The sequence below is a fragment of the Astyanax mexicanus genome, chromosome 23, assembly GCF_023375975.1.
Source record: "Astyanax mexicanus isolate ESR-SI-001 chromosome 23, AstMex3_surface, whole genome shotgun sequence".
Classification (NCBI taxonomy): Eukaryota; Metazoa; Chordata; class Actinopteri; order Characiformes; family Acestrorhamphidae; genus Astyanax; species Astyanax mexicanus.
The window spans coordinates 4,097,285-4,114,524 of record NC_064430.1 but is presented as its reverse complement, the minus strand read 5'-3'; the positions used below and the strand labels follow the sequence as shown (position 1 = coordinate 4,114,524).

The following is a 17,240-nucleotide window of genomic DNA, read 5'->3' as shown; positions in this document are numbered from 1 at the left end:
CTGTTGCCAAGATAGCAATACACCGGAAATACGCCCTCTATATATCTTTATCTGACATTATCTGACTTCTCAACCATTGCAATTGCAATGATAGCCTGATATGAAATCTAGAAATCTAAACTCTACTTCTAATCTATGATGTAGATAATAAATAAAAAAAAAAACATTGAATAGGAAGGTTTGTATTCATTTTTGACTGCTACTGTATATACTGTATATACAGTATTTAGGTATTTAGCCCATCAGATCCAAACTACTTGGAGACTTGGAGTTCTTCTTATGATCCAGTAAGATTGTGGGTCATTTTGATGCAGTATGTGTTTTATTAAGCAGTAATCCAGCACTGGGTGGTGAAAAAAGAACCCAAACCCAGCAGAAAGTGTTTTAGTCGTGTTTATACTGCAGTGTTTTCTCCGTTCTGACCGCGGGTGTTTCTGTACCAGGCTTGGGGGAGGATGATGATGATGAGGATGATGATGATGATGATGAAGATGATGGTGATGTAAGGCCTTGGCTGGACCGCCACACTGAGCTCATTGTTCCCAGGCTTGTTCTGTGCTGTGGATCAGTCATGCGTGAGGTGGTGGGATTTGACCACGACCTGATCTGCTCTGCTAGTAGGACACAGTTTAATGTTCTGACACAGAGAGCAATACACTCTACAGTTGCAGAGTGTAATAAATGTTTCAGGAGGATTAGTTTCTCTTTCTCGTTTTCTGGCTTTCACAGACATATTCGGTCTCTTTCCAGCTTCTGTTTCCAGAGTGTCTGTATGTTAGTTTGCAAAGAATGAACCAGTAGTCCTTGTAGAACTGTTAGAACTAAAGGTCGGAAAGCAGGTCGCAGTTCTCGCAAGCGTTGGTCGCGGCCGCCTCGGAAAACTTACAGAGTCTGGTTTGAGCTCAGAGGAGCTCCGGCACAGACACGAAAGCACCGCTATTCCTCCTATTACACCTCAATGCAGCGCTGCAGTGAGTTTCAAGCTGTAATTTTACTTTTTTAAAAAGATCAAAAATCAAGGAAATGTGCTGCTTTAACCCCTCTTTCTTTTTATCTCACTTTATCTGACATTATCTGACTTCTCAACCATTTCAATTGCAATGATAGTTTATAGATAGTTTCAATATAGTACAGCTCTAATATAGATATACTGTATTTACAGTATATAACTAGTGTTTAAGCTTCAATAAGTATAGAAACAAAGAATTGGTTATAATGTTCTGCTATGAATATTTGTACATCCGTCAAGGAATATTTAATTTCGCAGAGCCGTGATTGTTCTTCTAATAATAAGCCGCGAAAACAGTAAACATATGTATTCATTACGTGTTTGCGTGTGTGTGATAAACACCTTTTTTTCCCGAAGCGCCCCACACGTCTTCATTTCGAGACCCCCGCTAACACTCCTCTCCAGCGTGCTGTCTGCTTAACAAATGCCCAGAGTTATTAATCTTCCTCCCTACATACAGCATATAAAATCTACAGGCAGGAGATCCTACACACTGCTGAGAGTACCATTGTATGACATGCAACACACACACACACACACACACACACAAACACAGTACATCTGCTGTACTTCAAGATAACACAGTGAATAGCCGGCATAAAGGGAGGCTTTTGGCCGGCCCCGAAGATGATGATGACGAAGATGATGATGATGATGATGATGATGATGATGATGATGCAGCGAAGCTGGACAATGAACTGTGGGAATTCTGTGCTCCCCCATTGATCTTCCCTCCACTGGCATCCCAACAAGCCAGTCTGACACACGGGATCTGAGAAAAAAAGAGAAAAAAAAAGAGAAAGAAGAGCACTCTCTCTCTCTACCTCTCTTTCTTACTCTTTCTTTTTTTTCTTCCTCTCTCAGAGCTCATACTGATCTGTGGAGATGAGCTGAAAGCTGAACTACCTGTTGAAATGTTCTCTTAAGACCTCCTCAATGACATATTGTGTGTGCGAGGAGGGAGCAGAAGAGAAGAAGAAAAACATGAGAGAGAGAGAAAGAGAGAAAGAGAGAGAGAGAGAGAGAGAGATATCCTTCATAATGTAAAAAAAGAAAGAGACAGTTACTCCAACTCCAAAGCAGGAGTATCTCCAAAACAGCAACTTTACAGGAGAGAGAAAAAAAACTCTAAACTTTCAATAGAAGTCAATGTACAAAGAGTTTATTTCAGGTCATTTTGAAGTGTTTCTATTGGTCCGTTAATCAAGAAATTTTAGTACAGTATAAGGGACAATTTGTCTGTTCAAATTATGTAGCAAACTAAAAATCGACAAAAATGAAAATGATGTATATTTCATGTGTTCTTTAAAGTAGGTTATATGACCTTATGGGCTTACAGCTGTGAAATATATATTTATTTATTATCGTGCCATGATAAACTTCTTATTGTGTCAGAAATATAATGTAATTTTAAGGCAGAATAATATTGATGAAATCATTAGTGCTTAAAGAAAACTAACCCAAATGTAACCCAAAAATTTCATTACAGAGATTGTAATACAATCTGTTTAATTGAATGATGATGTTGAGCAGAAATTGAAATTGAACAGGTCATTTTTGAGAACAGTAATGTTATTTAATGTCATTTTATTTAGTATCCTGTTTATCGTTGATGTAAAAGTTGGGTTTGTGCACCTTAAGGGCATGTGGTGCACCTGCAATGCCAAGATAGCAATGAACTACTGACTGTTGACGTCTGTCTAGGTTGCCAAGATAGCAATACACCAAATATTAAACTGAACACTGAACATGTTTTAGAGAAAAAACACACCATAAAAACTGAAATATGTTTTACATCTATCTATCTATCTATCTATCTATCTATCTATCTATCTATCTATCTATCTATCTATCTATCTATCTATCTATCTATCTATCTATCTAAACTATAATATTATGTTCTAGTCCATCTTTAGTTGATTATCAGGTAGCAGTTGTATCTGTGTATTAGATGCCACTTTGAAATAAGACTACCTTTATAAAGGGTTTATAAATGGTTTACAATTAGTTTATTAATAGTTACTTATTAGTTTGTAAATGCCTTAAAAATCATTAATAATCAGTTATAACACATACATAGAAAGGGCAACAATATAGATGACTGTGGGTTCACTATTTGGCAAACAGCAGGTCATTGTTGCCCTTTCTACGTATGTGTTATAACTGATTATTAATGATGATTTTTAAGGCGTTTACAACCTAAGTAGTAAACCATGTATAAACCCTTTATAAAGGTAGTCTTATTTCAATGTGGTACTGTATATTATACTTTCTTCTACACTGTTCAAGTGAGATTTAAAAAAAAATATGTAGCTATAACTTCATATGTTGTGAGTCAGAGATGACACAGATAAATAGAGATAAAGAGAGATGATAGAGAAAGAGAAAGAAAGATGAGGAATTTAATGCTTGGTTAATCAAAAAGCAGCAAAGGTACTGAGGTTCAGATACCCAACCAACCCAAATACCTAAATATATATTTGTGACTGTTAGCGCAGCGTAGCCCGAGCACGTGAGGCGCTAGGCTAACTTGAGGTCGCATCAAACATGCTCCTATAATTAGGTCGCACACTGTCTTGTTGTTTTTAACCACAAATAAGAACAGCCACCTCCATTTTGTAAAGAGAGGCGCGCTGGAAACGGCTTTGTTCTCTCAGCCGTTCGCCTTCGACTCGCTTTAGTCGGTGTGCTGGGAACCTTCGCTTAATGCCTCATTACAGCCACTAATAATCCAGTTCAGTCAAAGAGCATCGAGAGGAAGAAAAACAAGGCACGTTTTATTGGATTAATTAGAAGTATTCTGAAGACCACCTGCAATAGACTAAACAGCACGAGAGAGAGAGAGAGAGAGAGAGAGAGAGAGAGGGTGAGAGAGAGAGAGAGAGAGCAAGCAAATGATAGAAAGAGAGAAAGAAAAAGAGAAAACATAGGCTAGTTCAAGTCTGAGTCACTGATATGCACAAACAGTGGGATTTGAGCCATGGTCGCCTCATGATTTCACTATTGTGCAGATTTATTTAGCAGATCCACAAATACATACATAGCATGCATGAACATATCAACACATTAACCCTTTCAGGTTTATTGACTTTTCGTAAACCAGGGGTCGGCAATATGTGGCCTGCGGGCCAAAAGTGGAAAAAAAATTAAAAAATAAAATATATAAAATGAAATAAAATTCACTAGTGTGCATTTAGAGAGGAGATACACCTCTCACAATAAGTGCATTATCGACTCATCGTACCCCAGGGGTCAGCAATAGGCGGCCCTCAGTCCATAAACAATAACAATAATATATATATATATATAAACAATAATTACAATAATCTAATAAACAATAATGAAAAGAATAAAAAATAAAATGTTTCTCTGGCGAGCTTTTGTTTACATTCCTCCCCTGTTTCTCTTTGTTGCGGTGGGTGTGACATTAGTTTCCGCCCGTTCTCGTTTTTCTTGGGCCCTATCTCCTTATAAGGGCGTTTTTTTTTCCCGGCCGCGTCCCAATTCACTACCCGGGGCAGCAATAGTGTATTGGACCGCAACTCTGCCAACACTGGTTCGATTCTGTGTGTGAGGAGCAGTGTGTTTATTTATTATTTTTATTTTGTTCCTTTCTTCTTGGATTTACCTGTTTTGAGATGAACTGTTCTGCAATTGGGTTCAACAACTCTCTGGGCTGGAGAGCTAATAGTCTGCTGTAGCAATCCATCCCATCTTTGTTTTTTTTTGTTTTTGTGGCCCGCCACATAATAGCTTGGAAAATGTCAAAAGAAATGAATTGCCAACCCCTGTCGTACACTATGGGCCCATAACATTGCAAACAGTATATTTCCCTTTTCCCCTTTAAATAGCCTTTGTTTAAATAGCAACAGTGCTTGTGAATACGTCTCTTACTTATCTTTCTGTCTTGGTAGCTATGCCATAATAATATACAAGTGTTTACAAGATGGGAGCACATGAACATCACCACAAACTCGTCTTTACCAGTGGGAAAATCTGATTTTTAGATATCTCAGTTAATTGTAATTTGTCTACAACAAACAATTGCAGGTTGTTATAAGCTGACTAACAAAATCACTAGCAATTTGTGAAAAAACGTAAAAAAGTCTAGCATGATTCATGATTCTAATGGGATAAAAACATCACTCACCTAATTTGTGTCTTATTCACTTTATTCTCTTAAAGTTGGGCAAAATAAACTTCCTGTTTTTTTATGATAATAGACCAAAAGTATAAACAAAATGATTTTCCTTATGGCGTCCATTTCTACCCTAACGCATGTCAAGTCATAATTATGACCTCCAACCTCATTTAAGTGAATGGCAAGTGACCAGCTGATTGGTAAAACCTGTTGCATGTTCTGCCCAAAACGGACCCATGATTAATTTAAGAGAATGCAAGGCATACTTTTCCTGTCGTTACAATTGCAAAGACACACTAACACACCCTAAATCAAGCTGCACAGTGCACAGTTCATGTGTGCTACATTCCTAGAAAAGGAATGTTCCTAGAAAACTATCAGAACACAATTGCAAACTGAGAAAAGAGGAAAAATGAACATAAAAAAACTAGTGAAACAGTGACCACCATGCCACAAAAGGTTAAATATGCAACATATGGCAACCGCGTTCGTCCGTGCACTGCGGCTCCTTTCTTTTTTCTTTTTCATTTTTAGTGGTTAATGATCTGGTGGAACTATGGCTGACTTTATGCTCTCAGAGTAAATAATGATTGATTTATTAATAACAATGACCTCCTTCATAATTCATTAATGACGCGCCGCACAGTAATTAGTCAATGCATTTTTGATCTATAGAATCCAAACATAGCAAACATAACAAAGCAGCTGACTGGCACTATCCTTATTATTTTGTCTTTGAATCTTGTTTACAGTAATCAGTTATTCCCATACGCTACGAATAATGGAACGTAAATATGTTAATTTGATGTAAAAGTATGCAAATGTACTGCTAAGAAATGCAGCAAATTCAAAAATTCTGAAAAATCTGAAAAATCTTTGTTTTTTGTTTAAGTAAGTATAAATTAATGCTTTTAGCTACTTTAAGTTGCAGTCATTGTCAACACAGATGTGCAAATGCACACAAATCATACAAAGCTTGACTATTAACTGTCGAGAGGTTATCAAGCTATCTTTTTTTCATTTTGACATTACATTAAGTACATATTGTTTACACGGATTTTCTTTGTACTCTAGAGATTGAAATTACCATTAATAAGAACAACAGAGGAAAATAAGCAAGCTAAAGACATTAAAAAGACAATATGCAGCATCACTCAAATAATAATTCTGTTAAGATTGCAAGAATTATTACAAGTTGGAATGAAAGATAAAAAAAATAAAGATAAAGATCCAGAAAAATAATTTTAAAGAAAGAAAACAACATGGAGAATAATTACATTTAATTACATTTATTATAGACACTTATTATAATGTTAGACCAAACTAACTCTTAAATTGAACCTATTGGCACCATTTTCAATATTTCCAGGTATTATGTGTTCACTGGGACGATGGTTTCCAATACTTTTCCCAATACTTTGGAATGGGATGAGTTGGGGAATGAGTAAAAGGATAAGTTAAAGGATGAAGGGGTGGATGAATTGGGGGATGAGTTGGGGAATGAATTTAAAAATGATTTGGGAATGAGCTAAAGGAAGAGTTGGAGGATGAGTTGGGGAATGAGTTAAAGAATGACTTGGTTAATGAATTTGGAACTGAGTTGAAGGTTGAGTTGGGGAATGGGTTTAAGGATGAGTTAGGAGATGAGTTGAAGAATGAATTGAAGGATGCGTTAGAGGATGAGTTGGAGGAAGAGTTGAAGGATGAGTTGATGGATAAGTTGGGGACAAGTTAGAGAATGAGCTGAGGAATGAGTTGAGGAATGAGTTGGAGGATGAGTTGGAAGATGAGCTGAAAAATGAGTAGGGGAAAAAGTTTGGGAATGAGTTAGGGAATGAGTTGAGGAATAAGGTAAAGGTGGTAATCATCCAATCAATCAATCCTGATCTTAGGAATGTGAAATCTTGTAGACAATGTTGCTTTAGACAAACGCTTTATAAAATGCTTGATTTTACGAAACTTGGAATTATAGAAAACTAAAAATACAATGAATAATTGACTCTTGATTTTGATTGGTTGACCTACAACACCATGAATCGACTGTACTTCTGTATATTTTTGTGTAGTGTTGAAGGTTGGCCATTAAGTGAGTAAGTTTAAGAGTTTAGGGTGGCGCTTCTTCACCTTGTGAGACAAAGCAATGTAATTCTCACATCTTTTGTAAATGCTTACTGCAGATCCTATCAGAAGCCATGATCAGATTAGATATTGTCGCTGTCACAGCCTCTTAGCTAAGCGCAGCGGAGCCAGCAGTCAGCAGAAAGGTGTTACGAGGCCTTTGTTTTGAGTGGCACGGAGCTGGCGTTCTCTAACTTTGCCCTTGGAAGCTCTTAAACGCAAACAATCTCGAAACAAACGGCATCTGCCGTGCATAATACTCAAAGGACAATGATATTATATAAGTAAGTCTAGGCACATTAAACGCATCTGCTAGCAGTTACTGGAGTTGCAGCCTTATCCACGGTTTTACCCGGCAGAAAGCGGGCCTGCTGCACTACTGTAAATACACTGCACCGCAGCACTTCTCGGTGTTTCTTTAGCTTCTAATGAAGGTGAGAAAGGGCTGCAGACACTGTTTTTGCAGTGCAAGAGATAGAAAGTTAAGCAAAGATAAGAAAGACATGAATCCGGTTGTTTTGCCGTGTTGCTTGAAAGGCTTGCGTATTAACCACAGACTGTAGAGATGCATGCCACATGGCTCCCGTGTGAGAACGCAACAACAGAGGAAGTCTCGGTGGCTTTCTTGAGGCTCAGTGACACAGCTAGCGTTAATTAGAGCATGCGGCTGCTCTTACACTATGTGGGGTAGGTAGAGTGCACTATGTGAGGAAGTGTCTGGAGGTAGAGGCTTCAGAGGCGCCGCCGGCTTCACCAGGAGTCTGGGTCCAGTGAGTCAGAGGGTCTAGAACAGCTAGAGGAACAGCTTCTTCCGCTGGTGGTGGTGGTGGGTGTGCTGGTGCTGCTGCTGGTGGTGGTGGGAGTGGTGGTGGGGGGCAACCACTCAATGGCATTCGTCCATAAAGGTGAGCCAGTAGCTACAGTAGAAAGAAAAAAAAAATCATGAACTTGTATATCTATATGCACAGTAGATACAGGATAGATTTGCTTTGCTTTTGATAAAATATTCATATTATACTTAAAAAAAAAATATATATATATATGCATGTGCAAGATGTAGGTAATCGTGCCATAGTGAGTGATGCTTCTTACTTTGAGTATTATAGGTTTTTTTCTCTGTTTATTTTTCATTTATTTCTATTTTTTGCCTGTATATGCTCGTATAAGATATTGATATTGATTGATACGTCTTTTTGAATATCATCTGTATCATCTATCATCTGTATCTTCTTAATACAAGAGAACTAAGCATAGTTTTGTCTTCAGAGATTTCGCCAGCTAATACTGGAGTCTAGCACGGGGATCTGGGGGTCTAGAACCTAGAACTTCTGCCGTTGTATTTACTGTCGGGCCTAGATGGTGCTGCGGCTGCTGCTGGTGTTGGGGGGGGCAACAACTCAATGGCATTCGCCCATATAGGTGAGCCAGTTGCTGTAATAGAAAAAATATATATTTATACATATATTTATATATATACAGATAGATACATGTACGTGATTTGCTTTATAATATTATATATTCATATTATACTTAAGAAAAAAAATTGTATGTGCAAGATGTAGGTAATACGAGGTGCTCGTATAAGATATTGATATTGATTGATACGTCTTTTTGAATATCATAGGTCTTGTTTTTGACCCTGTATCTTCTTAAAACAAGAGAACTAAGTGTAGTTTTGGCTTTAGAGATGTCGCCAGCTAATGCTGGAGTCCCAGGTCTGGGATCTAGCTAGGGCATCTTGAACCTAGAACCAGGAACCGCTTCCGCCGTTGTATCTACCATCAGGCATAGGTGGTGCTACGGCTTTTACTGGTGGTGTTGGTGGTGGTGGGGTCAACCTCTTAATGGCATTCGTAAATGTAGATGAGCCAGTAGCGTTTATAGAAAAAAAAAGGACATGCACAGTAGATACAGATAGATAGATACTTGTACTTGATGATTTGCCTTATATTATATATTTATATTATATTTAAAATAAAAATATGCATGTGCAAGATGTAGGTAATCATGCCATGATGAGTGATGCTTCTTGCATTGAGTATTATAGAATTGTCTGTCTTTATTTTTCACTTTTTTTCCATTTTTTTCCCCATATCCTGCTCATATAAGATATTGATACTGAGTGATGCATCTCTTTTTCATTTTTTTCCACCGTATCTTACTCATACTGTTTTCAGAGATGTCGCCAGCCAATGCTGGAGTCCTGGGTCTAGCTAGGGGGTCTAGAACCTAGAACAAGGAACCGCTTCCGCTGTTGTATCTACTGTCGGGCCTAGGAGGTGCTTCTGCTAGTGCTGGTGGTGGGGGCAACAACTCAATGGCATTTGTCCATGTAGATGATCCAGTAGCTACAATAGAAATTATTACAATGATTTATATCATATTATACTGTAGAAAATATGCATGCCATAGTGACTGATGCTTCTCACATTGAGTATTATAGGCTTTTCTGGTTAAAGGTTTATAGATTTTTTAATTATTTTCATTTTTTGTCTGTATCCTGCTCATATCAGATATTTATATTGAGTGTTGCTTCTCTTTGAATATTATAGGCTTTGTTTTTCCAGTTTATTTTTGTATTGATTTTTTAAGATTTGTTGATTATTTAAATTTTTCCCCCCATATCGTACTCATACAAGAGAACTAAGCATAGTTTTGGCTTCAGAGATGCAGCTAGCCAATTCTGGAGTCCAGGGTCGAGCTATGGGGTCTAGAACCTAGAACATGGAACCTTATATGGAACGTTATATTATATATTTACTGTATATTATACAAAATGCTTGATAGAGCATAGATAAATTGAAAGAGATTGGTCTTGATTTTTACTTCTTTATTTTTCACATAAAATATTCAATATGATACTGTTTTTTTTTACAGTTTTTTTTTCCTGATTTTTTCCAATTTTGTTCTATATCCTGCTTGTATATAATGTGATAGTGAGTGATGCATCCTTTTAAGTATTATAAGCCTTGCTGTTTTTTCTATTTTTTCTATTTTTTTTATTTTATTACTAATGTTTTTGTTGCTTATAACTGTATTTCCTGTATCTTTCTGCAGTGCTATAGGCCTCTGTTTTAGTTCATTATGTTTATTTCCATTCTTTTCAGTGTTTTAAAAAAGTAATCAAGAGGAACTGTTTGAATTGAATTTATGCACCATTAGTAAAGGCATAAAGTTATAAAAAAAAGCAGTGTGTAAGACTGGTGGAGGAGAACATGATGCCAAGATGCATGAAAAAAAACAGTGATTAAAATCAAACCAGGGTTATTTCACCAATTATTGATTTCTGAACTCTTCAGAGTTAAAACACAACTACTGTTGTTTCTAAATGAATATGGACTAGTTTTCTTTGCCTTATTTGAGGTTTTACAGACCTTCTTTTTTTCCTCTGTATCTTACTCATACATTACAACGAATCCTGTTTTAGCTTGGCACATCTAGGCCATAAAAGCTGTAACATAAGCTTAGATATGCTTTGATTTGACCTGAAATTTTTATTGCTTTGTATTTTTATTTATTTATTTATTTTTTTTTTATTGGTAAATGAGTGGAGCATTACGCATGAAGAGTGAATTGAAGTGTAATTAAGTGCAGAAAAAAAGGACAAACATAGATAAATAAGTAAATGCAGTGCAATGCAATGCACACCCACACAGACACCACACTGTTAATAATAATAATATAGCTTTAAATTACGATTTAATTTATTAATTTATGTTTTGTCATTTAAAAAAATATAATAATAATAAATTTTAAAAAATGAATCGTCCCAGACTGCGCTTTAGTGTCTCACTGCAAAATTGGGGCTCGGGTCCATTATCAGATATGTATTAACCATGACAGTATGGCAGAATTTAAGAGAAGGAATATTTAGATTTTAATTACTTTGTTTCTTTAGAGATAAGGCTCTTTGGCATACGGCTTTTGCTGATTATAGTGTGGAAAATATGCATGTTGCAGATAATCGTGCCATAGTGAGTGATGCTGCTCACACTGAGGATTCCCAGTGTCTTTTTATTTATTTATTTATTTTATTTAGTTTTTTTTTTTTTTTTTTTTTCAGTGCCCTTTTAGAAGACATTAAAAGCTAATATGTTATATATGGAATAACGAGTAACCCTGAATTGAGTTTTGTATAAGGGTGATGCACCCCAGTGTTATGTCTTCATGCCGCAAGTCTGTGTCACATCTTTAACCATATGAAATGTCCTTTTTTTTAATCAGTAAAAAGAAAGAAAGAAAGAAAGAGAGAGATGGAATGACTCGGGAGCAAGGAAAGCATATTAATGCACTTCATTTGCATACACTCGTCAGCGAGGGTACGTTCAAAAACAAACTGGATTCGTCAGTTCATTCCACATTGTTCCTTTGTCTATCTGCCTTTGTTATATGGTAAAGATAAAGCAGGAAATCAAATTGAAGAAAAGGGCAAGCTGCTATCTCTCCAAATGAGCAACAGCTCATCAGGCCTTGCTTAAATCATAGATTTCTATTGCGAGAGGCGAGGAGAGGCGAGGAGAGGCGAGGAGAGGCGAGGCGAGGCGGCGTGCCATGCCAGCCACTTTCAAAAGGGCCTTCGTCTGATATCCGCAGGGACCGCGAAAGAAGGAAGTCGTCGGGTTGGCACGTACCAGCCGTTTTAACAGCTCCCTCTCTGAGGAAAGTTCAAAGTCGTAAGGCCTGAAGGTCTGAAGCGGCGTCTCGGGCCAGCGTTCCTGCCGGTTTCTGGCTTTTTACTAAAACGGCTGCTCTGTTTCCTGTATTTCCCCATTTTCCATTGATTTTCCATTGATTAAACGATTAGGCATCGTTCTACGGAGCCCCTGAGGGGACATACCGTATTTTATTAAGGTAAAGAAAGAAGTGGTGCTCCCCAGAAACTACGTGATGCTTGCTGTATTACATTTCTCTTGATGCGACCTGTGGTATATACAGTGTATGTTTTAAGCTAAAAAGAAAAGTGGTAGGCAACGAGTAGCCAGGTCAGTAAGTGGTGAGCACCAGATACTATGTAGTGAGCAATGGAGAGTAAAGAGTAAGCACCAGATACTAATAAGTAATTAGAAAGTAAATAGAAAAGTGTTCAACACCAGATACTAAGGAATGAACACCAGAGAGTAAATGGTGGGCACCAGATACCAAGTGGTGAGCACCAGAAACTAACTGTGAACATGTGATGCTAAGCGGTGATCATCACACACCATACTGTACTGCTGCAATAAGTAGTGAGCACCAGATACCAAGTGGGAGAGTGCAGTTTTAAGTGGTGATCATCACACACTATACTGGGCTGCTGTACTAAGTGGTGAGAACCAGATACTATGTGTTGAGCAGATAATATGTGGTCAGCTCCCTCGCTGAGGAAAGTTCAAAGTCGTAAGGCCTGAAGGTCTGAAGCGACGTCTCGGGCCAGCATTCCTGCCGGTTTTTGGCTTTTTACTAAAACAGCTGCTCTGTTTCCTGTATTTCCCCATTTTCTATTGATTTTCTATTGATTTTCCATTGATTAAACGATTAGGCATCATTCTACGGAGCCTCTGAGGGGACATACCGTGTTTTATTAAGGTAAAAAAGTGGTGAGCACCTTATTCTGTTTCCCCTGATGTGACATGTGGTATATAAAGTATATGTTTTAAGCTAAAAAGAAAAGTGGTAGGCACCAGGTAGTAAGTGGTGAGCACCAAATACTATGTAGTGAGCAAAAGAGAGTAAGTAGAGAGTAAGTGTTAAGCACTAGATGCCAAGTGGGAGAACATGATACTAAGTAATGATCATCACACACTATACTGTGCTGCTGTACTAAATGGTGAGCACCAGATACTATGTGTTGAGCATCATATACTATGTGGTGGTGAGCACCAGATACTAAGTGGTGGTGAACACCAGATACTAAGTGGTGGTGAACACCAGATACTAAGTGGCGGTGAACACCAGATACTAAGTGGCGGTGAACACCAGATACTAAGTGGTGGTGAACACCAGATACTAAGTAAGAGAACATGATACTGAGTGATGACCATCACACACTATACTGTGCTGCTGTACTAAGTGGTGAGCACCAGATACTGTGCAGGGAACAGCATAAAGTAAGTGGTAATCACCAGATAGTAAGTGATAGGCACCAAATACTACTGTAAGTTATGTGCATCAGATTGTATATAGTGAATACCAGATACTAAGTGATGAGCACCATATACTACAGTACATTCTGTGCACCATGTACAAAGTAGTGAGTACCAGATACTATGTGGTGAACACCATATACTACAGTACATTCTGTGCACCATATACAACGTAGTGAGTACCAGATACTATGTGGTGAGCACCAGATACTACAGTAAGTGCTGTGGACCATATGCTCTGTAGAAAGTACCAGATACAGTACTCAGTGATTTTTTTATTTTATTTTTTTTACCAGATATAGTATGTATAAAGTATGTGTTGATTACCACATACAAAGTGGTGAGCACTATGTACTATGTGGTGGGCACTAGATACTATGTAATCAGACCCAGATCTTACTTATTGCGTACTGTAGTATATGGTGCTTACCACTTTTTAACCCTCAAACTTATGCCTCAAAAATGTCCCTTTAGGGGCTTCATATAGATGTTAGTAAATGTATTATGTTAACAATGCGTTTAGTCTCCTCTGACATATATGGCAAGACATATATATTCATAGACATTAATACATTTATACATTTATACAATTATACAATTATACATATATTCATACACAAACACAGCACTCCACAGTCACACACACATAATAAACCCTGAGCAGCGCTGCACAGGTCAGTGGGTGTGGAATGCATATTTGCTGACACTGTGACTTTAAGAGCTTTAATAAGGGCTCTGTTCAGCAGCTATTCACTCTTCCTACGCCGTGTTGGGTTCTGCACTTTTATCACTCCAACACGAACAAAACCAAACACTGTGGTCACTCTCAGGACCCCAGTATCTGCTGGTTGTGGGCTGCTACTGAATGCTACTGCGCTTTGTGCCAAGCTACATCTCTAAAGAACTTAAAGAAAAAAGAAGAAAAAAAAAGCAGAAAAAGAGCATCAGACCACGGTCTGCGTCTGGACGGAACAATGCTCTGTAGGTGTATTATGGATTTAATGACTGGTTATGGCCTGAAACACACTCAGGCATATCTGTGTAGGCATATCTACATCGCTAAGCAATTCCCTACAAATTCCAGATTCAGCGAAACGCAGCCCAACGAGAAACACAAACATAATTCACGGATGAATTAACAGTTATGAACATTGGGCCTTGTTCACCAACTGTTTTAAAGAAAAATATTTTATAAAAAACAACTTAATTCGAAGTTTATATACATTTTTATAATAATAATTACATTGTCATAAGAGCAGGACAAGAGTTAAAAAGGGGCTTTTTTTACTTAAAAACAAGTTTAAGAAGACTCTTAGAAAGAAAATTCTTAGAAAGACACTAATAGACAATTATACTAAAAAAAAGAAGAAGAAGAAGAATGTCATTTTACAGAGCTCCTAAAAGAACATGGGCATATCTTCTAAAAAAACAACTTAATCCGAAGTTTATACATGTTTTTAGATATTTACCTTTTTTTATGAGATTTGTACAATTTGCAATGACAATTTGATTAACATGTATAACAATTACATTGTAATAATAATAATAATAATAATAATAAGAAGAAGAAGAAGAAGACGAGAAATGTAATTTTAGAAACATTTTTACAGAGCGTCTCATGAGACATGGGCATATCTTCTTAAAAAAAAAAAAAAAAAAAAAAAACTTAATCTGAAGTTTATATACATTTTTTTATATTTACCATGGTATTTTTTAAGATTCTTAAAAAGCAAATTCTTAGAAAGATACTATTAAATATATTAGCATAATGCATAGCAAAATGATGCTATTATATTGCATTATTTTGTTGAACATTTTAATGAAAAAAAAATCTTATTTTTTTTTTTCTAGGACTCCAATTATTACTAGTAATGCCCTACAAAACTATGAGGTAAAAGGCAAAAAAGACTTTACAAACAGTGCATTCAGTGCATTTAGAGGAAAGTGCCGAATCTCCAGCTCTGATATATATATTATGAGCTAACAGATGCCTGTGCTGACCATGCCTACTGTACCCACCCAATGGAGTAATCATGGCCAATAGTGCTCTCTCTGACTCTGGCTGCTGATGGCAGACAGCATGATCTTGGATCTCGGCTCTGTGATTCCTTGTCCGTGTGATTTCGGCACTTTATTTTTGTATGCGTTCCCCCGTATCCACACCTGTAATTACACCGAACGTCACCGCACAAGACCCTACGGTTACGCCACCTCCACAAAAAAAGGTGCCCCCCCCCCACCAAAGCTTCTTCCTCTCCTCCTGCAGAGGAGGACGGAGTGTGTCAGCAGCCTGTAGCCTGCAGATGCTGAATCATTAGGTAGCCGCTCTCCTGTGGGGTAAACTGGGTCAATCGGCACCATTTAAAGGGTTTATTAATGACCAGAAGGTACGGCTTCCCTGCCCTAGCACACTTTTGTTTCCCCCCCTAGGCATGTGTATGTATGTGTGTGTGGGGGTGTGTATTAGTGTGTGTGTGTGTGTTTGAGGATTTGAGAATGAAATGTGAAATGGAAAAGGGAAGGGACAAGGAAGGGACGAGGAAGGAGGGCATGGATGCAACACAGACAGAGATATCCCTCACTTTTTTTTGCACTTTTTTGCACTTTTTTAGCACGTCCAGAAAAAAAAAAGAAAAAAAAGAAAAGAAAGGAAAAGAAAAGAAAAAAAAAGGAAAAATCCGCTCAGGCGATTGTTTTCCGACGTCTGTCTTTTGAAAGCGGAGCCACCTCACGTTAATACTTAGCGACTAGCCCTGAAAGGATCTTTTTTTTTTTTTTTGGTTATAATTATAATCATGTGTTATAGCAGCGCATGGCCACTGTTACCAGGCAGCATACTAATCAGCTTAATGAGACATTATACGATATTTTGTTGACCAAAGCAAAACTCACTTTATTGTTTCTGAAGCTTGACCCTGTCGGTCACAGGGGAACGTGGCAACACCATTATCCCTCCTTAAGACACAGTGCGCAGCATCCTAAATTAGCACGGCCACGCCAGATAACAACAGACTCTGCTTGTGTATTCATTTCATCCTGACGGTGCACTGGGCTGCTCTGTGGCCATTTTAAATGCCTGGGAAGCCTCTGATACATTGGGAACCCTTTCAATAACGCCAACTGTTGTTTTCTCCTCATCGGAAGCCATATGAGAGCGAGAGAGGAGGGAGAGGACGGAAGAAAAAAGAGAAAAGAGAGAGAGAGAAAAGAGAGAAGGGAAGAGGAGGCGAGAGCAAAGTGATTCGCATCAAACGTAATGTGCCTCTTAATGAAAAATTACGCCAAGACAAGTGTCGCAGCAGTGAGATAAGAGTGTGTGTTTACTGGAGTAACCCCTTGGTTTTAAGTGCTATTGTTAATATCATAATTGTAGTATTGCGACGGCTTCCTGACAATGCCACTGCTCTGTTTCATTAAGGCGTGTAATTGGAGGAATTCTGATAGGATGGGCCCAAGTAGCTTAATTATGCGGCGCCTTGCCGTGTTTACTGGGTAATTATTGCCTCCAAAATTGTGTTACTGTTTGAGAGAAAGTTCTGAGAGTTACAGCTTTTCCCCCAAGTGTGAGAGTACATGTAGTACTTCATAAACCAGAGGGAGATAAACTCACTTTTTTTTTCTCTCTCTCTCTTCTTCTTCTTCTTCTTCGCACACTCGTCACTCTAGCTGCAGTAGTCATCGTTAATAACCGTTCACCCCCCCCCCCCCTCCCCTTCCTACACACAGTGCCGGCGCTCGCAGACAGACTGCACACGAAAAACACACCAAAGCAATGTGTGTTTCGAGTGTGAGGAGAATTAGCTTTTCTTAACATGCAATAACCTTTGTCACATAAGCTGATATAATATTC

The 17,240-nt window shown here is 37.9% G+C and overlaps 1 protein-coding gene across 7 annotated transcripts in view; it reads left to right on the top strand.

Moving 5' to 3' along the window:
- Nucleotides 1–17,240, top strand: part of znf536 (zinc finger protein 536) — a 429,900-nt gene that overhangs the window by 182,020 nt on the left and 230,640 nt on the right. Inside the window, exon 1 of one of the 7 annotated variants that reach the window (XM_022665274.2) lies at nt 7,785–8,173. The exons of the other annotated variants lie outside the window; for them this stretch is intronic. The gene's annotated coding sequence lies outside the window, so the exon portion shown is untranslated. Of the gene's footprint in view, nt 1–7,784; nt 8,174–17,240 lie in introns of those variants that run through there. 7 annotated transcript variants of the gene reach the window in all.